The sequence below is a fragment of the Rattus norvegicus genome, chromosome 4, assembly GCF_021556685.1.
Source record: "Rattus norvegicus strain SHRSP/BbbUtx chromosome 4, alternate assembly SHRSP_T2T, whole genome shotgun sequence".
NCBI lineage: Eukaryota > Metazoa > Chordata > Mammalia > Rodentia > Muridae > Rattus > Rattus norvegicus.
Window position 1 is genome coordinate 13,032,878 of NC_141537.1, and position 27,606 is coordinate 13,060,483.

Here is a 27,606-nt window from a genome sequence, read left to right on the forward strand (position 1 = left end):
CTTTAACCCCAGAACTGGGAAGGCAGAGGACGGCATTTCTGTCAGCTCAAAACCTGGTCTACATAATGTGTCTCAGGCCAGTCAGAGCTACACAATGAAACACAACACAACACACACACACACTATACCACACATAAACACACACACACACACACACACACACACACACACACACACAGAGACACAGAGACAGACAGAGACAGAAAGACAGACTGAGACAGAGAGAGACAGAAAGACAGACTGAAACAGAGAGAGACATATAGAGAAACAGAGATATGGAGGAGGAGGAAGAGGAGGAGGAGGAAGAGGAGGAGGAGGAGGAAGAGGAGGAGAAGGAGGAAGAGCAGGAGATGACTCCCTTTATATTAGAAACATTTCCTGACAACACCCAGTTTGTGGGATCTAAAAGTCTCTATGACAAACCATCCTCCTTGGCACATGTGTCTTTTAGATATAATTAATGGGAATTAATCACGAAGCTCATTGATAAAGGAACCAATTAAAATATGGCTGATCTCTCGCTTGGTAGAAATTGCTTGGGAAACTTGCTTTCCTAAAAGTCATGTGAGTTAAAAAGGACATCAACAAACGTAGTCTAATATAAAGCTGACTGCTTTGCATAAAAATTATAGCTACCCCCAAGAAACTATGCAAATGAAATCAAGTTGGAGGCAAATACAGCAAGCACCGGGAACGGAGAGGATCTAAGAATTAGCCACATTCATTGCTTAAAGAAAAATATCCTAACAGAGTAACGGAGGTGAGGTGGTTTTTTTTTTTTTTTTGGTTTATTTGAAAGACTGTAGCAGTTCTTATGAATCCCTGTGCAAAACAGATCTAGACTGAATACTTTCCTCTGAGAGAGAAATAGTACGTTCCCTTGGTGCTTGGCTAGTCGGAGAACTAGTGCAGACAGGCTGGATCAGCTTTATGTAGCATTTACTCAGACTTTGCACCTTCCAAAAAATGCAATTAGTCTTCATTAAAAAGTAACACAATTGCCTCAGATCCTTCACTGGGAAGGAAAGGTTTGACTCCCCATGAAATGAGCGGACTCATGGGAAGACAGAAGTGAGGAAACTCTGTGTTACAGATTTCTCCACACTGTCAGTCTCAGCAACATAAGACTTTGCTTCTCACCTGAAAACCCACCATTTTCCTGTTTCTGTCTTAGTATTAAAAATAATTCTGTAAACTCTTATACAAATATTTATTTTTACATTTCAATTTCTAAACGTAAGTAGCTTGTCTTGAGAATCATCATCATCATCATCATCATCATCATCATCATCATCATCATCATCATCATCATCTTGCCAGATGTGGGAAGCAGCAGAGACAAGAGTGGAAGATGGTGTGATCTGAGTCACAGGATCATTTGGAGTTGATCTTCCAGTGGGCTTCTCTGGTGGGAAACACATTAGGTGAGTGAATCTAATGGTGAGTGAATCACATTAGATCTTAATATTAATAGCACACCATGATTGTTGGCTCTCTCACATACAGTCACAAACAGTCATTTCTCAGTCACAGCAGTCTCAAGATGGGTGTCCAGAATGGCTGCTGAATAAAACTTGAATGTCTACCAATAGAGAAGAGCTTTGGAAAGGTCTTCTATACCCGATGGGTTCTGTTTCTATGTAAATCCACTTATTATATTTTCTGGTTATATTGGAAATTGCAATGCTACAAGAGATAGACTCATAGTTACAGTTGTTCTGAAATTGGTTGTATGGAAGTTTTTATAGCAAAATTGCTGAGAAGCACATACAGAGAGCCAAGAAAACAGAGGGGCCAGTTTTGCTAATAGAAAACTGAGAACTGAGAGTAACTGCTTTCTAAGCAGACGAAGTGCACACATTGTTGAAAGGTCTTTTTCATTAAAGAGCCAAGCCATAAGGAATCTTGCATTTCAAATTGGTATTTTCCTAAGACATAAACCTTCTGACAGCTTTTATTTTTCCACTTCAACTTCCTGCAAATTCTCCTTCTGTCTTAACACCATACTTTAATAGTCACTATTTGTCCTGGTTCTTAAACACATAACCTTTAGATAGTGTTCAAATAAATAACATTTTATCTTATGCATTAGTCTTTTAAATCTATTATTTACACTGCAGAGATTTCTTAATTCAAAGTGGACTCAAGTGGATGATTATCTGGAGCTCTTTAGTTTCTTTCAAAATATCTATGACCCACTGCACTGACTAAAATATTTCCACAGGACTTAATGTTTTTCAATGTATCTGCCATTTCATGTGTTTGAGTGTTTAAATGATTTCAAAGATTTATCTGTACCTTTCTCAAGACTACTGATCTTTTCTATTATTTTCTATTATTCTATTTCTATTAAGACTATTATTTTCTATTAATAACAAATTGGGTCATTTGCAGATGGCTTTTCAGATTAACATAAACCTCATGCGGTTACTTAATGTTCCAGGGTCACAAGATTCCATCATGGGCAGTCATCAGTCCATATTTCATCATCATGAGCGGAAACTCAATGCTGATGGGAATAGTACACATGGTCAGTCAGGTGCAGTCAACATCTGAGCTGCTGTTTTCTTTCCCAGCCTGCTCTACCTCAGGGCACCCTGGAATACTTTTTACCCAGAGCCGTGACCAGTGTCTTGGATGCTACTCTTAACTTTCAGAACCAGACACCTTAGCAAGGGTCTGTAGCTTTGGAATCAATGTTAATTTCTATCCTCATCTCCTTTACACTGCACCCATCCATCCCTGGGGACTCAGCTTTTATGAACTTCAGCCAAATGATGCAGAGGGCTCAGGACTCTACATCCAAACTTGCCCGTTTTGTTTCCTTCTCATATAAAGAGTCAACGTTTGTTTAGTTCAGATTCTATGAGTTGTCCAGGTCAATTTATTATATTATTCCCTTATCCTTGTATCCTTTGCAACAGCCAGCTTTAGATCTTCCTAGTTGCAGGGCCTCGATAAATATTTGTTAAACGGAATGGAATCAATTGCATTCTATCTGCTCCTATTGGCTGGCTGCTTCGCTAACTTGGGGGCAGGTGTTACAGTCCACAGAAGAGGTCTCCTTCATCAAGAATTACTGAGCCTACAGCATACTAAGCAAAGCTGTGACCCTAACTCAGATCTCTGCGCATCAATCGGGAACCCATAACGTGGTGGTATGGATACATATTTTAATGTAATTATAAATCATGATCCTACCAGGTATGCTATCTTAGATTATTTAGTACCTATCATTCAGTATTCTCTATTATAAAATAAAAGTAGTCATGTCATAATGTTCTTAAAGGATCAGTACTGTATGTTAAGTGTTTATAGTATACATGACACATGATAAGCAGACTCAGTTATTGTCATTATGATTGAACATTTTCTGTGGCTAGAAGACCAGTGTCTTAGTTATGGTTTCTATTGCTGGGTCGAAACACCATGACCAAAAATCAAGTTGAGGAAGAAAGGATTTATTCAGCTTACATTCCAGCTCATCAGTAGAGGAGGTAGGAGCAGGGACCCAAGCAGGGCAGGATCCTGGAGGCAGGAGCTGATGCAGAGGTCATGGAGAGTTTCTGCTTACTGGCTTGCTTCCCCAGCTTGCTCATCCTGCTTTCTTATAGAATCCAGGACATCCAGCCCAGGATGGCTCCACCCACCCTGGCTTAGGCCCTCCCACATTGATCACTAATGGAGAAAATGCCTTATGGCTGGATCTTATGTGGCATTTCCTCAACGGAGGCACCTTCCTCTCTGATGACTCTAGCTGTGTCAAGTTGACACACAAAACCAGCCAGTACAACCTGTTACTATAATTCCATTTTCTTAACACCCACATATGAATTTCTTCACTGAAAACTATTTTAATATTTTTATCCACTCATCTATCATAGTTTATTCAAGCTGCTATGGCAGAATCCTATGGACTAGATGGCTTAGAAAAAGGGGAACCTGGAGATGAAGATGAAGATGTTGGCAGATGTGCTCTAAGGCAACCCCAGCATCATGGTCATTATATAACAGCCTCCATGTGCCCTCCAGTGATGAAAGGTCTGCAGAGGCTTTCTGCAGTCCATGGCTAGGTTAGTGATCCAGTCCAAAAGTCCCCATAACCTAATCACCTCCTGGGACTAATTTTAGTGTCAACTTGTCTGGATCAAAGAGTACCTACGTGGACAGTCAAGCACTCTTCTGGGAGTAGTTGTTGGAATATCTCCAGAGGGAATCTGTAGGGGAGATAACCACCTGGGTGGGGAAATTCACCCTCAGCATGGCCGTGAATCTTCTGGTCACCCACTGTCCAGGTAGAAAGAGGAACCGAATGGAAAGTGAGTCCATTCTGTTCTCCTCTTTCTTCCCAGGACTCAGACACCTGATTATCCTGCCCTTAGACACCTCTATTTGGTCTGTGACATTCACATCCTTGCTGTCTTGGGCTTTTCTGTCCTTGCACTGATTTTACTTTCTCTGGTTCCCTGGTTTCAAGGTCTTTGGATGCAGAATAAGCCATGTCATTTTCTGTTCTCTAACTGGTAGATAGACTGCACTGAAATGCCCATAATTATGAATTATTTCCTCCCCTCCTTTTCCCCTCTTCTTCCCTCTCTTCCTCCCTTCCCTTTCCCCTCCCCTCTCAGTCCTCTCCTTTCCTTTCTTTTCTCTCCCCTTTCTTTCTCTATCTATCTGCTGTCTAGCTTGCTGGCCCTTTCTCTGAAGAACCTTGAAAAAAATCATACTTCAAGGGTTATGGTTTCGAGATACAAATTTTAGGGGCAGACAAACATTCATTCTACAGCAGTGGCTGACCTGGTTTATATTGATTGCCTTGTATACACAATGCTGTGTTCAAAAGGGTGAAACACATCCCCAGCATCTTCCAATCAGATTTCTAGCTAGAGATCCAGTTAGAGTGAATCGAGTCAGATTAGAAAAAATTTTTCAAAACATACCCCCTCCAAACCAAAACCAAAACAAGCTAAACAATCAAAAAACAAGAACACATGACAATACACCTCACAGATCCAAAGGTCACTTGAATCACATTTAGAAGGGGGGATAATAAAATAGTCAATGGAGGCAGAGGGAAGGTGGGAACTAGGTGGGAGAGGGGAGGAGGAGGGGAATTAGGGCAGGATCAGGCATGGGGAAAGACAGGAGAGCCGCCCAGAGGGCCAGGAGAATGAATGGAAATCTGTAGCTGCTGGGGGTGGGGGGTGGGGGTGGGGGCTGGATCTCCAGGAAATTCCAGAGACCTGGGATAGGGAAGGCTTTCAGGAGTCAATGTGGGTGACCTTAGTCAAGATGTTTAACAGTGTAGACATGGAACCTGAAGAGGCCACCTCCTATATCCTGGCAGGACCCTCAGTGGAGGGATAAGGACACCAACCCACCCACATAACTTTTGACCCAAAATTTGTTCTGTGTAAAAGAAATGCAGGGGCAAAGATAAAGCAGAAACTGAAGGAATGACCAGCCAATAACTGACCCAACTTGAGACCCTTCCCATGGTCAAGCACTCATCTCTGTCAGGATTAATGATACTCTGTTGTGCTTGCAGATAGGATCCTAGCATGACTGTTCTCTGAGAGACTCTACCTAGCAGCTAACTGAAACAGTTATAGAGACCCCCAGCCAAACATTGAAGGGAAAGCAGGAACTCTTGTGGAAGAATTGGGGGAAGGATTGAAAGCCCTGCAGGGGATAGGAATCCCACAGGAAAGCCAACAGAGTCAACTAACCTGTACCCCTGGGAGGTCTCAGAGACTGAGCCACAAACCAAAGAGCTTACATGGGCTAGAACGAGGTCTCCAACACTTATGTAGCAGATGTGTAGCCCAGTCTCCATCTGGGTCCCTCAACAACTGGAGCAGAGTTTCTCCCTAAATCTGTATCCTGACTGTGGTATTCGTTCTCCAGCAGGGCTGCCTTGTCAGTCCTCAGTGGAAGAGGATGTGCCTAATCTGGCAGAGACTTGAGGGACCAGGGTTGGAGGTGATACCTGGGCTGGGGGGACCCTCTCAGAGGAGAAGAGGATGGGGATGGGAAAAGGGACTCTCTGAGGGGGAATGAAGGCTGCATTTGGGATATAGATAGATAGATAGATAGATAGATAGATAGATAGATAGATAGCAAGCAAAACAAAAGTCAGGCAAAACCAACCTCACTCTCAAGGTATTGAACTGTTTGTTAAGATGAAAGTGACCAAAGATGACCTTCTATAAGATCAGCATGCAATACAGTAGCACGTAAAGGCTCAGAAATTTGTCACGAGTTAATTGTTTTCGGCCAGAGGATGTCACATTATGAGGAATTGCAGTGTCATCTGTGGAGGACTTAGGGATGGATCTCAGAGGGAGAGAGTAAGTCAGCACTACTCTGCTCACACACAGCCAGATACCAGTTCCTGGAAATGAGGGATCCCAGGAGCTTGGTGAGTTAAGCTCTGGTGACCACTCCTTGGTGTGCAGTGGCAGCAGATGCATGTCCTGCCTAGAGCGGACTTGCCTGCTTGTGGACTGTGCAATGGACTTGCCTGCTTGTGGACTGTGCAATGGACTTGCCTGCTTGTGGACTGTGCAATGTTTTCAATGTTCTGTGCTTTTAATTTGTATATTGCCTCAAGGCTGCCGGAGCATGACGTGAATCAGGAAGGCTCAGCTGAGGGAAAGTTTGACTGAAAGGGAGAATTAAGAATTTAGGATTTCTACTCATATTTGGATTCCTAAGTGTACTGGGGGCAGAGGTGATTTTCTACCTCACCAGGAGGCCTAGAGTGAGAAACTTTTCTAAAGTTGCTCAGAGATTAAGAAGTGATGCGATTCCAAGTCATCCCCTCCCGTGTGGAATGGCAAAAGGACTTAATGCTGCTCGGGCTGAAGACATTAAATATTTTATAACCTTAAAAAAGGGCAAAACAGCAAGAGAGAACACATGTCTTTGTGTTTTTAGTAGATTTTATGTGGCTGTCTTCTATCCCAAAGGCCAGACTCTGGCTTCAATTCAAAGGGTGTAAACTCTCAGAATGTAAAATGTTGTTCCTCTTGGGAAATTATATTGCAAAAACATCTATAAAACACGATCTGTTTCTTATTTTAGATTCAGTATCAAAACAACATGATAAAAGAAAAAAAAAACTACTGTATTGAGCTGGCAGAGTGGGAAGGCACCTTAAACAAAGAAATGTTACATATAAATAATCAAAATCATACACAGATTAATATTTAATGAAGCAGCAGCCGAAGTACGTTGTGAATATTAACCCACCAAATCTTTAAAGTAACACTATAAATATACATTCCATTCTTATCCCCATTTACAGAGAAAAAGCTAGAGTACAGAGAAGTTCTCACAGCAGTTACACAGAGAAGGAAAGGCAAGATAAGGAGTTAAAATGGGTGTTTAATTTCTATTCTATATTTCTAGATAATAAAGTTGTGATTTGAAAAGAGACTAAACTCTCTCATTAGGAGATAGCCATTTTCTTCATTGGATTCATGACATTGCAATTAGATTAAAAACCTGATGCTTCTAAAATATTTCAATATTTGCATGCAAATTTCAGAAAAGGGATTAATTCTAGGTGTAGGCTTCGTAGCGATGTTCAAGATTTGAATTTGTTCTGAGAGGAGGAAGATATACCTTCCTGCCTCTATTTGATCTCCGGGAAGCCTACATCGGCCTCACAGAACTCTCAGTTGTTTTTCAGTCCCGTCAGGAGACTTAAACACCTCAGCACCATGCATGGTGACGCTATGGCCTCCTTGAAAGTCTGGGAGACCTAAGCAATCAAAAGGAAATGTCTTCCTTTGGGGGCACTGCCTGGCTTGCTCAGAGCTGTCCATGGTTCTGACTGACCTCTATTGCGTGCCAGTCTTCCACACAGGCATGGCGGAGTTCAGGTCTTTTTCACTAGATAGGTGTCTGGTGAAACTTCGATGCAGCCGTGGAATCAGGGTCTGTGGTTCTTACAACTAACAACTCTGCTCTAGGCAATAGAGGCGTGGGAGAATAAATAACTTGCCAAGACGTACAGCTCCTCAGAGCCCTCCCTAAAAAAAGCTACTCAGGCTTAGAGTAGAAATAGCAAGACGCCCTCTGTACACACACATAACAGATATGCAGCAGGGTCTCCATACAGGAGTCCTCTAACAGTGAGAGCAGGGGCTATCTCTGACTCTGTTGCCTGCCTTTAGACCCCTTTCCCCTAACTTGGTTTCCTCTTCTAGCCTCAGTAGAAGATGAGTTTAGTCTTAGTGCAACTTAATATGTCAAGGCTGGTTGATATCCGTGAGAGGCCTCCCTTTTTCTGAGGAGAAAGGGTCAGTGATTGGGAGGGGAGGCAGAGGCACTGGGAGAAGTGGAAGGGGAAGATGAGATCAGGATGTAAAGTAAATAAACAAAACAAACAAAAAAAGAAGCAGGGAGACCTAGAGAATTCTGTGGAGGAGACCATGGCTGACAAGCCAAGCACACTGAGAGTGGAGGCAGCAAGGGCCCAGCTGACCATAACCAGCAAGATTCTCTGTGAGATGAATGGGCTTTAAATTGCCTCTCCTTCTCACTCTCCTTCCTGGGAGAATTCTTAGCGCTTCTCCCGGTTATTTATTTATTTGAATTCTAAGGCTCATCAATTAGTTTAATCTGAATAGGATTTTCTGGTTTAGGATAATCTTTTTAAGTAATTATGTTACCTAGGGATGTAGGGCCTACCTAGCCCACTGCTTTGACATCAGTGCTGTAACTAGTGTTATTGATAATTCTATAATAAATGCTGTGCTGAATTCTACATTAAAATATTGTGATGGAGTCACTGAAGCCTATTTAAGCAAAGCAAACCTACCTGATGTAGGTAAAGCTTTGGTTTACCTGATGTAGGGAAGCTTGGTTGTGGAACATAAAAGAGGGAGGGGTCGCACATCTAAGAAGGGTACTGTGTCCCTATAGGTTTAGCTTCTGCATACAGATCCCACCGGTAAAGCAAATCATAGCCGAGAAAGAAAATCAATGGAGAGCTTTTCAACAAAAGATTAGCAGCAATTGGAAAAATGCCAATATTATTCAAACAGGAAGAAAAGCTTCCCAGGAAAGGAAGAAATACAAATCTATGCTTTCCCTGAGCTCAAAAAATATAAAGCTAAATTTGTTTGCATAATTATAAAATATAAAACATCTGTTTTCCTTTGGCTTCTAACTCGACAGTTATTTCCCAGAATGCCTCAAACAACAATGAATTTGTGCATGTGTGAATGTGTGTGTGTGTGTGTGTGTGTGTGTGTGTGTGTACAAGGTCCACTAGCCTCATTCAAGTCTATTAAGAAATGCTTCAATTAGTGAGTACATCATGCCCTACAGTCTATTGAAAAGGTCAAGGTCTATAGCATGACTAAGTATATATAGCTCAGTGAGGGAGCAAGCAAGGAGAAATCTGGGGAATTCTGGGAGGCTTTCATACTGTTTTGAAGATAAGAGCATTTTTTGGAAGAGATTTTGTTCACTATGAAATGTTTAATTGAAAAAGAGAGGGGTATCAAGGCCAACTCTGATTTCTTATACAAGTAGTTTTAAAGGCAACTCTATAATAATTTCTTCCTTTTTGAAAAAAAATCATAAAAATGATGCTGTCTGTATTCCAGTGTTCTTTCTTTTCTCTAAGGACCTTAAGTCATTTTCACAGGTTTCAATAGAGCCGACAATTTTATGCTGTTTTGTGAGAACAGAGGTTAGAGTGACCTTCCTAACACACGCAGATGACCAGGATACGTTTTGCAAAGCTCCTCAATGATTCGCAGTGGTTTGTAGGAGAAAATCCAACCCCCCTCGGCAACTGCAGCTTTTCATTTCTAACTTTGTGTGTTCTGGGTCGTCTTCCGCTGCTTTCCTTCACATGACCTGAAGTGACAACATATGCCCTTCAACAGTGTCCTCTTCCACAAAGCATGAAGACTGTGCCTTTACTCAAACTCTTTTCCCTTCCAATCACACTGTCCCTTGATTGACTTGTCCTACCCTTTGTTCTTCTTACTGGGGCAAAAGTAATTGCTGTGATAGCTAATTTTGTGTCAACTAGCTGGGCAATGGTATTCAGATGTTTAGTCAAACATTATTCTGGATATTTCTGTGAGGTTTCTGGGGACGTAGGGTGAAGGATTACAATTTAAATAGTTGAGCTTTGAGTAAAGCAATTTGCTCTCCATAATTGTATTGATTTGCCTCTCACTGTGATTAAAAAAGTCTTTTCTCAGGATATAACTTAAGAAAAGAAGAGTTTGAGCTGGTGGTTTGAGGGTAGAGAGCATGGCAAGGAAGCAAGGTTAAATCTTACAGAAACTCATTGCTCTTGCAATGGAAATGTTCTCGAAAGAAGAAAACAGTAGCAGAGAAATGTCTTTGAAAATGTCTACTGTCCCTAGCAACTAGAGAAATGCAAATCAAAACAACTTTGAGATTTTGTCTTACTATTCAGAACAGCAAAAATCAATAACAAATACTGGAGAGGGTGTGGGAAAGAGGGAACCCTCCTTCACTGTTGGTGGGATTTCAACTGGTGCTGCCTTTACAGATTGGTGTGGAGAGCTCTCAAAAGCTAAAAACAAGTCTACCACATGAACCAGCCATGCCACTCCTTGGCGGATCCCTATGGAATTGACATCTTGATGATACCTTTGTGGGCCCAAGATAGACCATCTGGATGATTCGTTGTATTTATTGGTAAATACCCCTGGCCTGGTAAGTTTCAGGAGGCTCAGATAACATACTAATGACTCTATGGTACCCATACTATCCAGTGCACATCCAACATAAACTATTGAATATATACAGCTGAGGTCCCATATAGACACAGGAATCCAGAAATCAAGCAAAAGTTATATTTTGTAATAGACTGATTCAGAAGATTATTAAAGGGACTAATTTTCATCCCCTAATTTCGTCACTTCTTCCCATTATTCCACTATTTTAGATATAAAATTTTGAGGGCAATGTCCCTCATGGTTTCTCATGACCTCCAAACACACACACACACACACACACACACACACACACACACACACACACACACACACACACAGACACACCACTCACGTGCACACACATGCACACATTTAAAAAGTCTCAGTTTGTATTTATTATTCAAGAATTTCATGCAATATATTTTGCTCATATTCATCCCTTCCCCCAGCTCCTCCCAGATTTTCACCCTCACCTCCACCCATCAAACTTGATGTGTCTTAATAGACAAATAAAATAAAACAAAATAATGGAGCGCAGTTTGCCAACACAGACATGTTTAAGTAAAGTTCTTGGCCACAACTGATACACATGCAGCACATCTCCTGCATCTGAGGCTCGGGGAACTTTGAGGAAGTTGGGGAGAAAGATTGTAAAAGCCAGAGAAACAAGAAATGTGCTGTGAGACCGAGTCTTCAAGACATGGTAGGGAGGCTGCCCTCATGATCTCTCAACAGTATCCCTGCCGAAATAAGACCTAAGCAATGGTGGCAGTGGCATGCTTGTACGGAAGGGGATCTCAGAGGTCCCCATCATTAGACAAAGAACTTCTGGTAACTAATGGTTGCTGAAAAAGGAACAATTCATCTTCCCCAGGGAACTGTTCCTAATTGTTTATCCAATATAAATTGATCAGCCCTGAAATCATATATATATGAGTAACACGATATGGACCCAACAAGTTTTATTTAAATATTTATGCACTTATGTATATATTTAGTGAAAAAAGAGGCCATTAATTTGAAAGGAATTACAGGAAAAATATGGGAGGACATTGAGGAGTAGATCATGTATCATATTTTAGTTTAAAAATTTGCAAAATAAGAAAATCAGCTTAGGACTTTTTGCTATATACTAAATTTAAATGCAAAATGAAATTACTGATCAGGACCAAAATGTCATTCTAAAATATACAAACTCCTTAAGCTGCACACTTGTGGATTGTGTACAGTTTTACATTTGCTCACTCGCATCTCATACATCTGAAGTCATGCTGTGTCACTTTTCCAGATTTAAACAACTGAGATTTATCTTCTATGTACTGTAAGAACAAAGAAAACCCATTCTTGTCTTAAAAATATGTTTTTAGCTGTATGTGATTGCCATATTACCTATGGCTAGATACATTTGATATGTATAAAGGCTGAAGAAGGCTGGCCCTTTAGGCTACTGGAACTCAAAACATGTCTTAATTGGAGTTTCTCTGCTGTGATGAAATGCCATGACCAAAAAGCAAGTTAGGAAGGAAAATGGTATTCATCTTACATACCCACATTGCTGTTCATTACCAGTGGAATTCAGGACAGCAACTCAAACAGGGCAGGATCCTGGAGGAAGGAACTGATGCAGAGGCCATGTAGGGGATCTGCTTACTGGCTTGCTTCTCCTGGCTTGTTTGATCTACTTTCTTATAGGACCCAAGACTACCAGCCCAGAGATGGCACCACCCACCATGGACTGGGCCTTCCCACCTTGATCACTAATTGACAAAATGTCTTACACCTGGATCTCACGGAAGCATCTCCTCAACAGAGGCTCCTTCCTCTCCGATGACTTTAGCTTGTGTCAAGTTGACACATGAAACCGGCCAGTATAACATCTAAATCTCCTTTTCATTTTGCTCTTTTCCTCATGTTCTGTGCTATGGAAAAGGGTTATCCAGTTGACCTGCTTGTCGTCTGATAATGAACCCGGGGATGGTGAGCAGATACACAGCCCTACAGCCAGGTAGGAAACCCTGCCCATATCAGCATCACCAGATATCATGACTTTATGCAGATGTATAAAAATGGCTTTTAGATTTAAGGGACATTTATAAGAATCACCTCAGAATCCACAGCTGAGACCTCATATTTCTTATGGTTCCTATGTTCCTATGTTCCCAGTTCCAAACTGCAGACACACAATTGCAAAGGAACAGGGCTATATTCTTAGAGTGTTTGAAGTAACCAATGTAGCCCTTTACACTTTCAGATAAATAGATCAATTCCATCAGGAAGCAAGGAGATTCACTAATGTGGACTACACATAAAGTCATAATTTGTTGGAGTTTTGTCAGACCTATGTGCCATAAATCCTGACAATTTTTCTCACTAAGTCCCTTTAACAGCTTGGAAAGATGTAAGACACGTGCTCCACTATGTTCGTAGCAGCCTTATTTATAATAGCCAGAAGCTGGAAACAACCCAGATGTCCCTCAACAGAAGAATGGATACCGAAAATGTGATACATCTACACAATGGAGTACTACTCAGCCATTAAAACAATGACTTCATGAAATTCGCAGGCACATGGATGGGACTAGAAAATATCATCCTAAGTGAGGTAACCCAATCACAAAAGAACACTGATAAGTGGATATTAGGAAAAAAGCTCAAAATATCCATAGTACAATTCACAGACCATAGGAAAGTCAGGAAGGAAGAACAAAATGTGGAGGCTTCAGTACTTCTTAGAAGGGGGAACTTCTTAGTAGGAGGAACTTGGGAGGAAGAGAGGAGAGGGAGAGGAAAAAAGGAGAGTAAGATTAGGTATGGGAGGAGACAGGGATGATATACAGAGCATCAGAAAAGTAAACAGAGGTGTGTAGCAATGGGGGATGGGGAACTGGGGGTAGACACCAGAAAGTCCCAGATGCCAGAAAAGCAAGAGGTCTCAGGACCCAACATTTGCTGAAATACCTAACAAAGGGGAGAAAGACCCTGTAGAGACCATATACAGAGGTAGGCATGGCTCCCGGTTGAGGGATGGACCACTCAACCTTCACAAAATTTTAACACAGAATTGCTTCTGGCTAAAGGAAATATAGGGACAAGGAGTAGAGCAGAGACTGAAGGAAAGGCCACCCAGAGACTGACCTATCTGGGGATCCATACCATATGCAGACACCAAACCCAGACACTTGCTGCTGCCAAGAAGTGCTTTCTGACAGGAGCCTGACGTGGATGTCTCCTGAGAGGCTCTGCCAGATCCTTACTGATACAGATGAGGATGCTTGCAGCTAATCATCAGACTGAGCTCCAGGGACCACAACGGAGGGGTTAGGGGAAGGACTGAAGGAACTGGAGGGGTTTGCAACCTCATGTGAAGAACAACAATATCAACCAACTAGACCCTCAGAGCTCCCAGGGACTAAACAACCAACCAATGAGTGGGCATGGACAGACCCATGGCTCTAGCTGCATATGTAGTAGAGGATGGCCTTGTCTGGCATCAGTGGGAGGGGAAGCTCTTGGCTCTGTGAAGGCTTGATGTCCTAATGTAGGAGAATGTTAGAGAAATGGGGTGGGAGTGGGTGGGTAGGTGGGGGAGGAGCCTTGTGGAAGCAGGGGGAGAGGGGATGATATAGGGGGGTTTTGGAGGGGGATATCATTTGAAATGAAGATATACAAAATAACCAATAAAAATTTAAAACAAAAACAAAATCTCCCCAAACAAACAAACAAAAAAACCCCCAAATTTTTGAAAAAAAGAAACCAAGGTGCAAACAAGGTCACACCACTGTCTAAGAGCAGTCATGAAGATGCCAAGATGCCTGCACCTGATCTTGGTCTTCCAATTCCAAAGCACGGGCTTTTATAGGTAACCTCTGGAAGATCCCGGCACTTACTGTAGGTAATGATCTCACTGATTCCCTGGGTGTGCAGTGTGTTAGACATCCGATGTGTTACTGAGGATATTATAGCAGAGAGAGAACTCATGCTATAATTAAAGAAACCTACATAGTCACATTATAGTGACTGATCCGAGGCTAAGGAAACAATCCTCACATCAGTCGTGAGTTTAACTCTTTGTGTCCCTTTTAAGGATGTCTTTTCTCTTTCCCTTCCTTCAGTGTTAGTACAGTATATACTGTATACACACACTATATGCAGCATTCACTCTTTAGCTTGTATTTGTAAGCAGTTGGTAACTGTCTTGGTTATATATCAAAGGACTTTGAAGATAAGGTAGCTTACAGATCTGAAGGTGCTAGATTAAATATTTTTATGAATCCTTGTGTTCCTACTGGAATATACAATTAAATACAAACTACAAATGAGGTATTAAGTCGTTTCTCCATTCTTTTTTCAAAGTCAGGCTCAAAAGAGTGTAGATTCACTAACGATCCATTAAATATGTCCTTTAGAAAGACAGCTAAAAGATTTATATTTCCATATCACATGGACTAGGGGCTTTGAAATAGAAACTTAGCTTGCTGGTATCAGCACAAATTTTTCCTGATTTTGCTTTATGTTTTCAACTATCCTGAGTCCTGTAGTTCATTGAGGACTCATAGACAGCATGCTCCTTTAAACATATAAGTCTCAGGATTTTTTTCACATGAGCTGAGAAAGAAAGGAATGATGCCTGCCCATCCGTAGAGGAGAGCTTTGCTGTGGGCCATACTACCTTACCTGGTCTGGGGGTGGGGCTGGGAGAAGGGGAGAGGCTGATCTGTAAAAGGACTGCTTCCTCATTTTGTAACAGTTTAATTAGGTTTGTAGTAGCGTTGGACGATTATCAAAGGATAAGGAGCAGGAACCCCTGACTGGAAAGATCAAATGCCTAAACTAAGTCTTCGTTCCCAGCACATGAGCATCCCAAAGAGCTACCCACACATAGCAGTGGGAGGAGAAAGGTGTGGATTGCATGGTACTCTACTAGGTTCACTCGGCACAAATTCACGTTCTGGAAGACTAGGACCCTCTTTCATACTGGTTTTGGAATTAGCAGGCAAAGGCACAGAGGTACTGAGCAGATTATTAACGAGATGTGAATGCTCCCTGGAGGCCAATGGGTGAGAGTAAGAGCAGGAGGTGGTTTGGGAGGGTAGGCAGGACAGGGGAGCATAAGAGAGAGGGTCAAGAACAAGCCACACTGATGCTAATGCATGAGGCCATGCTGGGCATTTGCTATCTGGTGATACTTGATATTCAGTCTTTTCTATTGTTCGAGTAACTAAAGCCAGGGAACAGAAAGGACAAAAGGGTGGTGATTATGGGTAAGGGTGTCTTTTACAGGAACAATGAAAGGGAGACAGCTCTCACACCATTCAGTTGGAACTAAGCAAACTTAAAAAAGAAAAGGATAACCTTAAAAGGCAAACATGATTCAAGAGCATTTCAAGGAGCAAGGGATGCATCAAGTCTTGGACTCAAGGTGCAATGAGGGGATTTCTATTTTGGTTTAAATCGCAGTGGACTAACTATTAGGTTTATCTAATTTATCTGATTCAGAAATGCTACATTTAGCACAAGTGCTACTGTCCTTTATGAAATCAGATATACTTCCAAGAAGGGTCTTTTCTTGTGTTTTAGAGTCTGTCTTTGCGATAGTTTTAAATCAGCCTCGCTTCCTTCAAGAAGCAGGAAAAGAGTCTGTGATTCCAATGGACCCAAACTGTATACTCTCCTCTGCCTCAGTCATTCCCACTTTCCGTGTAAGTACTTCTGGAGTCATTTTTACAGGCTCACTGGGAATCCAGTGTGAGAGACTGAGAGGTGGTAGAGCTGGCCTCCTCACTGGTGCTTACCCATCCCTTCTCAGCTAAAAGTCCTGCTTGTCCTAGAAAAAGCAGAAAGAAATGATTCAGGGCTCTGGGTTAATAGGAAAAGAAGATGTTACCCATCAAACTGCATCTGACCCTGTGATGCTCTGAATTCCTGTCTTTGTGGAGGCCAGTTATGATATTGTGATGGTTTGCCTAATAACCATTTATTAAAAGGCCTAATAACCATTTATTAAAAGGCATCCTGTGATGTATGATGCACAGTTCACATTCCAAATGGGCCTGACAGCACACGAGTCTCTCTCCAAAACTATCAGTGTGACTTAGCATCAAGTCTTATACACATAGGGCCATAAAAACCATTGTAATTATTACTAAAAGGAATTACAGTTCCAGTTGTTGTAGACTCTTTATGTCACCCCACCCCAAGCATGTAAATTATCTTACCCTGATATCTAGTTGTTCAGAATGGTACCTAAATTGGCTAGAGAATTAATATGATACCCACATCTGTAGGTTGAATGAATTATAAACTTTCAGACACCGACTGATATTTAAAGGCCTTTAATCCTGGGAAAAGAAGATGCAGAAGGAAGCCGGAACATTTTGTTTTATGGCCCAACCCATCCCCTGAGAGGAGGAAGGGTCATTTCTGATCAAGAACCAGGCTGTGTCAACCAGGATTCTATGCTGGAGAGGTGGAGTCATGGTAATCCTTAGAGCATGTTCTGACCAGTGTTAGTTTGAGAAGTCTCAAAGGACAGACTGAGTCTGAGATAGGATCTCAGGCTTTAAAAACTATCAGCCCTCAGACCTGCTCTTGTCAGTCAGCTCCTTGCTGTCTGTCTCGTAGCTCTTTAAGACCACTAAAATAAATGGAGGGCTATGTTTTCACAATTTGTATTTCCTTAGAGAAAGTGAATCAGGGCTTCGTATACCAAAGGGAGAAGAGAGAACATGAGATACTGGAGAGGGAGCTGGGGAAGGGAGTAAGTTCGAGGAGTATCAGAAAACATATATTCAGAAATTCCATGATGAACGTTGCAGTGTATGCTAACGTAAAATTAACAACAACAATAGAATCTTTTCCAATAAACTTGCTGTGTGCACTAATACTGTCAGTCTGTCAGCATGTCTTCTGGTCTCGTTTTCACAGACTGTTTCACATCTTCCCTGCCCTTCCTCTTGGTGAAAAACCTTAGTCAGGACTCTCACTAGCTCCCTAGCTCATTATGTGCCAAGGAAGAGAAACATAGCGTTATGTTTGGCCATGTTCTTGGTTCCCAAGTGAGAGTCACGTTGTCATTGCTCTCAAGTAACTTACAGTGAGAAAGGCAATGATGTCCCAGGACCCTGAGATCATTTGGGATGGCACTTAGTACAGCCAGTGTCGATGTGTTGGGACTAGAGGAGTTAGAGGCATGTGGGTATGTACAGCTGGTCTTTGCTACTTTGTGGGTTCTTCTTTTTTTCACCTTTGATTCCCTGCTTCACCCCATAACGCTAGATAGGAGAGAAACAAGGATAAAGGAGGAGATCACAGAATCTCACTTCCTTCCTTTTGTTTCTTCTTTGACCAATGCTACCAACAAATTGCAACCAACCCCTCCCCCTCACTAAGCAGCAGCTATCACCATGCCTGTTGGGGCCCTCGAATTTGTGCACCCTCTGAAGAGCAGTTTGGGAACTGCTTTCATTTTCTGCCCTATCAGATCTGGCAATGGTATTTTCTTCCTTGATCTGCAGCTGTCAGCCCAGGGTCCTCTGGTCTCCCACCCTCCTAACCTCACCCCATTCATTGCACCCTAGAAACCTCTTCCTCATTTCTAAGTCAGCGCTGAAAATTTCTGTGCCCTAAACCAGAGGCAGTCCTTCCCTCTGCTAAGTTTGCTTAATTTACCCATTGTTCCTTTATACCAGTTACAACCATCACCGTCTCTCCACCTTTGTAGGAAAAGGTCCTTCCATGTAGCAATTGACACCAAGAGTGCAGTTGCTGAACTGAGTGGTTGACTCTGAGCTTGGGTTTTCTGTTTATGTCACTTGGAATACACACTCTCTCAGTTTCCTATTGCTTTCATCAGATTTGAGTAAAAATTCAGTTGTTAAACACTTCAGAAACTCAGCGTCTTACAGTTAGGTAGACAATGCATCTGATGTAGGCCTCAATGGTGTGTTGGACGGGCAGTACTGATTTCTGGATTCTCTGGGGAAGAACCAGTCTCTTCTATCTCTCCATCTTAAGCCGTGTGAATTTCTTGGCTTCTGGCCTATTCCTGTCATTGTAAGGGCCGGTGACATTGCACTTCTCTAACCATAGTCATCTCTCTGGCTGGTGTGAACTTGGACAGGGAAGGTTCTCTGGTTGTACTTGCATGGTTAGGCCGAGACAACTAGAGAACCTAGAATGGGACCGTCTGTCTCCTCCTTCCTCAGTTAATCACACCCACAAAGGTACTTTTACCAGGTAAGTTAAAGTATTCCTAGTTCTGAAGATGAGGCTGTGGACATCTTTGAAGGCTCTCAGTCTGCTTATCTGATCCATCCTCACTGTTCTTTATTAATACACAAACTTTATCTTCATTGAGAGCTCCATTCCACATTAGAAAATTAGTCATAGTTCAAAAATAATAAATGAAAAAAGTGAAGCTTTGCAGACATGTTGTGTAAACTCCAATCTACTTCCAAATCCTTTTATGGAACAGGACTGATACACATATGAACTCAGAGAACTGCGGCAGCATGCATACAACCTGAATGAGCTCAAACCAGACAGAATCCTAGCGTTAAGAAAGAGTTATAGGCACAAAGCCTCACCTCTACCTGAGAAACTATGTGCAATGACAGTTGCTGGGAATGGGGAATCAGTTTTCTCCAGTGGACTGTCACTGGATATACAAACCATATCCCATATCAGGCCCTACACCTAGGAATAGTTGGTCAACACAAAATGAACTCTATATTTGGTGTGTGTTGTTGTTGTTTTGATTTTTTGTTTTACTCTTTTGTTTTAGTTTTGACTTTTGTTTTTTGGTTGGTGTGTGTGTGTGTGTGTGTGTGTGTGTGTGTTTGTGTGTTTTCCATTTTAGTTCTAGAAAAAGAGCATGAAGTTGTTGTTGAGTAGATGGGTAGGAGGAACTCTGAGCAGTTGCGAGAGGGGAAAGGATATGATCAAAATATATTGTGTAAAAAATATTTTTATAGGAAAACAATGGCAAACACATTTGCCCTGTGTACTGCTGACTGCCATGTGCAATGGCTAAACATAACGTGACAACTGTAACAATGGAAAAGATGCTTTCCTGATGTTATTTGACAATGTATTGATGCTTTCCTCAGCCCGTGGTGTGTGCATTCGCAGTAAAGGTACACAGCCATGAAGAATATGAAAGGCCAATTCTTCATAACTAGGCTCTGACTTTTATACTTTAGCTCTGCAGATTTGGGCAAACCTCATCCCTACATGTCAGTATATCTTTAGCATCTTGAGACCTTCAAGTTGGGTGTTCTGTGGTACTGGCTAAGTACATGCTTCTCTAAAGCTCCTCTTTAGCTGTTACACTGTTCAGATCCAAAAAACTGATATAAAGTGGAAAGGGCTATTTTTATTTAAAGTATTAGAATTGATTATATAGTGGTGACTCAGGCCTTGGGTACTTCAAGACATTAACATAATAGTGTGCTAAGTACTGTCTTTGTGGCAGAACTCATCACTAATTTCCACCAAACTGAAACCCAAATTTTAGAGTTTCATTTTTCTTAGAGACTCTCAGGAAGAACTCTTCTGGGCAATACTTTGCTCTGACCTATAATCTGTCGAGGTGGTTGGACAGTCTTCCAAACTACCTTTGACTCCAGAACACATTTACCTACCCAAGGAGAGGACTTGCGTATCAATAAGCAGGACTACATTCAAGTTGTCCTAGATGGGTTTCTTCAACTTCTTGTATCCATTTGGCTAGAGACCACCATGGAAAGAATGCTACCTCTGAATTAGGCTGGCGAGGCAGTGGCATTGCTAAAGTACATCTCTATGCGATACCTAGAGCCATCTGAGCAACACAAAGTAGGGAATCAAAAGCTTGTATGTAAGTTGGGCAAAGATGACATGGATTTCCATGATCTGCCCATTGGCAGTCATCAGAGTCGGTTCTAGTTAAAGATTTATAGCATAAGGATCATAGTTATGGGTCATAATCAGGCTTGCTCTATTTCAACACATGTTCTCCAGAGAGGGACAAAGTACCAGGAATATCAAACTATTAAGGCAGAAAACCAAACAACTGAGTAGGAGGAATTGACATATAAACAAAAGAAAGATCAAAAGCAAGATTTGGCAGAAGAATATCCTATTTATAAATAGCCTGAAGATTATACCAATAACCTCATTTTCCAAAGCCCTCCATGGGCAACAGAAGAGTCAGAAGGAGCAGGAGAAGTAAAAAGAAGCTGGGAGCTTTTAGAAATAATTACTGTTAACTGGAAATGTCACTCTCCCCCATATCCCCGAGTCCCTTTTTAGATTAGTAAGCAGCAGTGGCCAGATGGAAGCAGTGTGCTGAAATGCCTCCTGTGACAAGAGCTAACCATTTGCAGGCGCTGAGCTCCTTCAAGCAGATGGATTGCCTGTTTCTTGGGTTAAAGATCAGCCAGGCTCATTAAAGAAGCTGCAAGGGTTTACTGGTTAGAATTTCTTTTAATCTTCACATTGGGAATGACAGATGCCTTTTATGCTACCTCAGAAAAGGTTAAGGTGGAGTGCGGAGATTAGCTCCTGTTACTCAAGGACTGTAGGGGGACATCTACGAGGAGGACGAATTCAGTGGTCATGGAAACATTGTGCTGTCCCCTACTATTGACATGCTTTGAAATTTCTTTTGTCATACTCTATAATAAATGTGATTTCTTGAATTGTGTACATGTAGGAAATACAAGCTTAATTTATAAATATTCTGAGCTAGGCAGCCTATAGCTGTAGTCAGTGAGCCAAGGCAGGGGCATCTTATCACCACTATGAAAGTATTAAATGAAAGAGAGTCTGAGGCTGAAGCATGAGGAGTCAGGGGTCAGAAGCTCTACCTGCTGGTGCCTGAGTGAGATTCGGTGACAATAGACTTGAACAACAGTTTTCTGACAGAACTATCAATTAATTAATATTGGGAAAGAGTCAATCATTTATCTTGTTTTATAGAACAACTTGTTGTGATGGTCTGGGGAAACTGTACTTAGAAAAACTTTTAAATGTCTCTGGGGGTGAAATAATATGTATTAAAGTGGGGGTGGACTGCTTCAAGAATGGGGTTGGATTAAATATTTAAAGAATGTAGAAGGAGCCCAAGCTTCTTTTCATGCTTGATTTTTACATATTTGGGACATTTTATCAAATGGTTATAAGCCTCAATTTTGAGTCTAGTTTTTTCATTTGTATTATTTCTTTGAAATTTTTGTACAATTTGCTTTGATTATATCCCCAACTTCTCCCAGAACCTCTCCTTCTCTATCTATCTGACTTTTTGTCGCTTTTGAGTTTAAGTCCATCAACTTGTGTGGCTCATACATTCTTAGATGTGTGGCCTTCTACTGGGTGTAGTCATTTGACTAGGGACTATGTCCTTATAGAAAACTGACTCTCTTTCTCCCAGGAGCTATGGATGACCAATAGCTCCTTGGCCAGGAATGGGTCTTCCCATTTCCCCCCCTTGCTGGGGTTTTGTCTGACTTGAAATTATACGGGCCTGTGCATGGTGTCACAACCTGTGAGGTCACAAGTGTGGCTCCCAGGCCATGTGTACAAGACACGGTTTCCTTGTAGTCATCCATTGTCTCTGCCACTCTTTCTGTTTCCTCTTCTTCAATGATTCCTGATTGGGAGGAGAGAGTGTATATAAGGGCCCACTTAGGGCTAAGTATTCCATAGTCCTTATTCTTTGTTCCTTGACCACTTGTGAGTCTTTGTGTTAACTGCCATCTATTACAAACAGAAAGTTTCTGATCAGAGTTAGGACATGTATTAATCTACAGGTACATTAATTTATAGGTCCTAGGGGTTGATTTAACTTGATTTCTTTATATTATATTCAATGTTCTAAATTTAGAGATCTTTAATGTGTTCTATTTACTTCGATGCTTTATTCCACAGAGAAAAAGAATACATCATTTTCTCATGATATACACTTGGGTTCATGCTGTAGATGCAGGTGCAGAGAGCCTGAGCCACAAAAGGAGAGGGTGTCCTACTTCAGTTTGTGGCAGAGCAGCACTAGCTGTGAGACCATGCACTCTCATGGCTGCACAAGTGGCCAGGGCATGAGGTAATGCTGCATGTTTCTCTTTCTCAGCAAGTAACAGTTCTCTACTCTGCCTTTCCAGGGCTTCCATTAGATTTTTGACTTTTCTTCCCATGTCTTCTCATGTGAAGAGTCTTTCTTGTTTCTTTGGATGTCTACATTTCTCCCATGTCTTTAGCTCTCAAGACCAGTTCTGATAGCTCTCTCTCTGTCTCTCTCTCTGTCTCTCTCTCTGTCTCTCTCTCTGTCTCTCTATCTCTCGTGTGTGTGTGTGTGTATGTGTGTATGTGTGCATGCACATGTGTGTGCACATGCATGTTAATAGGTTTATGGTATACTAGGAGACCGGAAGTTGATATCACTCGTCTTTCATTATTGCTCTTCATTTGATTCTTTGAGACAGGATCTCTCAGTGAATTCAGCATTCCCAGATTAAACTAGCTAGCCAATGAGTCCAAAGAATTCCCTTCTCCACTTGCTCAGCTCCAGTGCTCACTACAGTGCCATGTATCTTAAATAGGAACTTGGGATGTGACTTAGTACTTTAGCCACTAAACCTTTAGCCCCAAGACTAGATTAATCTTAATGATCATCTTCTATTGGAAGAGTGATTTTCTTTGTAGCCCATAAACCAGTTATAACATTCCGTGTCTGAAATTTAGTTCTGTGGAATTTAATGTTGCTTGGCTCAAAACTTACTCTCTTTCTGGCAAAACTGTTTTCTTTTCACATATGCCTGAAAATAACTGGATGATTGTGTGAGGAGGGGCTGCTGGGAGAGGAGGAAGAAGAATGGATACAGACTATTAAGAATTTTCTGGACTATATCCTTGGTTTTCTATTCAGTTACTTAAGTCATTCAGACACTTAATGAACATTTTTTCCCAGTTCCTATTTGGGAATGCAAAGAATCAAGTGACGGGGACAGCTTTGAATGTCTTGGAAATTGTACTGTTATACTTTTTGTTGGATTGTAGCCAAATATGACTTCTTGTAATAGAGATCCAGAACGAGAATTTTCTCTGCCTGATGGAAGTGTCATTGAGATTTTGGCAAATTCTCATCAAGTTATATGTGAGCAATCGCTTGCAAGGATGTAAAATAATGCCAAGTATTTCTCTTCCTCCTAGCGTGATTTTCCTAATGTATCAAAATAAGCTTATTTGCAGTTCAGTCAGAGAAACGCAGAGAATTTATAAAAAAAAAAATCCGTGAAACACTAACAATCATCTTACCAGGGTTAATAGGACAACAAGAAGAAGATCCAGGAAAGAAGTCATAAATTACTGGCTATTTTGTTATTTTTCCTGCTGCTGTGATGAGCTATTCTGGCACAGACAATTTGAGGAGGGAAGAGTTTGTTGTGACTCATATTTTTGGGGTATGCCTATCACTGTGGGCAAGCCAAAATGTCAGGAGTCTGAAGCAGTTGATCATGTTACATCGGAAGCCAGATGAAGAGAGCAATGGCTGCCTATACTTAGCTTATTTTTCCTTTTAACACAAACTACAACTCCAGACCAGAAAATGGTGCCACCTTCAGTGCATGGACCGTTCCACTACAATTAATTCACTGGAGGTACTCCTCATAGGCATATCCAGAAACCTGGTAATTCTAGACCTTGTTGCCTTGGCAACTGAGATTGCTCAGCACAGTCTTTATATCTTCCTCGTGAATCATCTCTTTCTTCTCCACCCCACATTTGATGGCCAGGTCAATGTCAAGCACAGGAGAAATAATGGTGATGCCAACATGATTTTCGGTCAAAACTATCTTCCAAGGTCTTACAATTTATTATCACAGCCTTATACCTTAAGAGTCTTATTAGAAAGGAAGGGAAACAACTGAGGGAAAATCCTCCCCTTATGGAGAGACTTCTGAAGTAGTAGTGTAGGAGCAGACTGCATACTGCTGAGTTAAATGGTGACTAAGTGCGACTACACGTGTGCTCTATAAATACTTTAAAGGTGTAAATACCAAGTAGGGTGAGGAATTATTTTGTCTAGTACTTTACAGGAATAGCACCGACAGGGAATTAAGAAAAGGAATGCATTGAATTATAGTGTGAACAACCACAGAAGGATTCTTTTAACTATGCCTCCAGGGCCCTTAACGATTTCAGAAACACCTCTGGCTCTTTGAAAAAGCTTCCTGTCATCCTGTGGCCATCCAGTTAACGTCATTGAACATCAGGCACTATAAAGGCCTGGGGATTCAGAAAGGTACATTTCTGTGTCTAAAATTTAGGAGTCCCGTGGCATTTAATATTACTGAGCTCTGGCTTTCCTGGAGATAGAAATGAAAATGTGGGTAGAGGCAGGCCATGTGAGCAAGCCTGCATCTCAGCTCCCCAAAGAGCTCTCTCTATAAATGTTGGAGCCCTCGTTTAAGTCACTACCTCTTGAGTTAAAGCCAACTGCCTCACCTTTTAAATAGTCCATGAATTTTTATTTTTTTCTGAGGAGATATCAAGATTACAGATACCCACTGATAGCTTTTAAGCAGAGGAGTGATTAGTGTTATGTTTTAACACTCATTCTAGCTGCCAAGAGCAGGAGACCAGAGACCACTTGAAAAGTATTTAAATGATCCAGGAAAGAGAAGATTAGGGCTTCAATTAAAGTCGTGTCAGCAAGGGTATGAGCAGGTCCAATGATAGCTGCAGTGTTAAATTGATGGGGTAGGACTTTGGATGTCTAGCTAATCCATCATCAGGATGGGAAGAGAAGATAAGCCTTGATGGTCAAGGTAGTTTTCTTCTAAAATTTCCTGAGATTGTACAATCAAAGAGACCAGAAAAGCCAAGCAAAGAAAGTGAAGCTGATGTCCAAGAGGCAAGATGGAAGGCTGAAGAGTCAGCTGTCAGGCCCAGATGCAAAGCAAGCAGTCATTCTCGTCTCGGAGATGGCCGAACAAAAGCAAGGTCAACTGCGCTGGGGATAAACCGGGAGAAATTCAAGCAACTACTTAGAATAGAGATTATCTTGATCTGCCTAGATGATTAAGGCTAAGACGTGAGGTGGAGATTACACCTCTGTGATTAATAAAGGGAGCCAAAAGGGGGAGCACGGATTCTGAATTGAGGGATGTGGGAAGTTCAAGTAGAACTGTTTTGCACATATTTGGATATAAGGGTCCTAGATTAAGGTAATTGGGCAGGAGTGAGTCATTAACAGATTGCTGGTGGTTAAATGCCTAGAACAGGGAAGGTCATCCTGTGAGAGAAAAGGAAGAAAAATAATGGGTTATAGTTGCACATGGATGAAATATTTGGATAGAGATAAAGGAAAAGGTACACAAGGAAGATTTCACAGGGGAGAGATCAAAGGGCTGGAGAATAATAGTGAGAGAGTCCTTCTGTGGATCTAGAAGAGAACAAGATTTCAAAGAGAAAGGTTGCTAGTCTATCATGCAGACAGAGGACAGGAGAGTAACTGCTGGTGCTCTTGTTTATGTGTATAAAATGAGTCTCTATAAAACAATTACGAGGCAAAATATTTGGTTAATGTTGATGGATGAAAGATGGCTACAAGATTATATAATCATGTGTGTAGGTGTGATCTGGGGAGCTAAGTTTCCTGGAAGACTCCTAGGAAGTCGATTTCCTCTTCATTCATGTCTTTCTTTTACACAGTAAAGCTCAACTTAACATGGCTTCTGTTACTTTGGACATTTTGTCAAAATTATAAATTACTCAATGTACAAGACCTACAGTCCCTTTGGTGACATGTTTTATGCCTTCACACAATCCAAGGGCAAAATTAATCACTTAGCCTTGCAGTTTTAAAATAGATTTAAATATCTATACTAGGATAATTTGTTGTGACAGAGAGAAACTTCTCTTTTTTGACTTCTGTTTTCAGAAGCAAAATCTCATGGCACTCAGGGAGATGGTCAGACTTAAGAGGAAACGCAGGGAGAAAGAGGTTTCCCCAAGATGAAAAGAGAAAGAGAGGTTTCTATGTATACATTTGACAGAAAGACAAAGGCAAGGGGACAGATTTGGTGAAAGGAAAATCAGGTTATCTAAGATGGACATGGACAGTTACCCATGGTCCCTGAGCATCTGGATCTCCAAGCTTATCGCTGATAGCAGCAAGATAAAGAACCTCAGAGCAATAACTCCTGGTCTTGGAATGGCTTCCCTGTGCCTGAAGTCACCAATCTGTGTATTGATGACACAGACTTAATGTCAGGATGGATACCTGATGTTCAGGCAGCCTATTCTAGCTTACTAAATCTTAGCAAGACCACCATGGGCAGAGGGCTGAGGTTTCAACCTGTCAGAGTTCAATGGAAGCTGTTAACAGAAAAATACAGAGTTATTATGCCTCTGGTACCTTTGAGTTTATAATTCTTTGTGCATACTTAACTGTATCGTTATCCCTCTGTGATATGCCTGGATGCAACCCTTAGGGAAATCCTGAAACAATAGTGTGGTTGCAAACAGAGTAGACAGCCTTTGTGGGGTCTTAGTATCTAGGACCAAATAAAACAATGGTATCTTGAAGAGTAAGTGACAGTGAGGTTTTTATTCTAAGATCAATAGCGTGATTACCTAAGCACCAAACTGGAAAGTTAGTCACAATCTGCATTGTGCTAACCAGCAGGAATTTAACCCTCTCACTAAGAAAATAACCACTTCAGACTTAGTGGCCTTTCCAACTCCTATTTTGTTTAGTGGGTTAATAGACGCTGTTGTTACAGTGCGCTATGGCTGCTTATATCCTACTTTTATTAATTAATGAACTAATTTGTCTGGATGCCTCCTGGGATAGGAAAGATATGTGGAGGGAAGACAAGACCGCTAGTTTCTGTTATAAATAATGTTA

General features: G+C 41.4%; 1 protein-coding gene and 1 long non-coding RNA gene across 4 annotated transcripts in view; both read right to left on the reverse strand.

The window, feature by feature from the left end:
* Positions 1 to 27,606, reverse strand: part of Lhfpl3 (LHFPL tetraspan subfamily member 3) — a 540,637-nt gene that overhangs the window by 316,640 nt on the left and 196,391 nt on the right.
* Positions 770 to 27,606, reverse strand: part of LOC147994688 (uncharacterized) — a 49,852-nt gene continuing 23,015 nt past the window's right edge. Inside the window, exon 3 of the long non-coding RNA XR_015686310.1 lies at positions 770 to 1,405. This is a non-coding gene — a long non-coding RNA (uncharacterized LOC147994688). The remainder of the gene's footprint in view (positions 1,406 to 27,606) is intronic.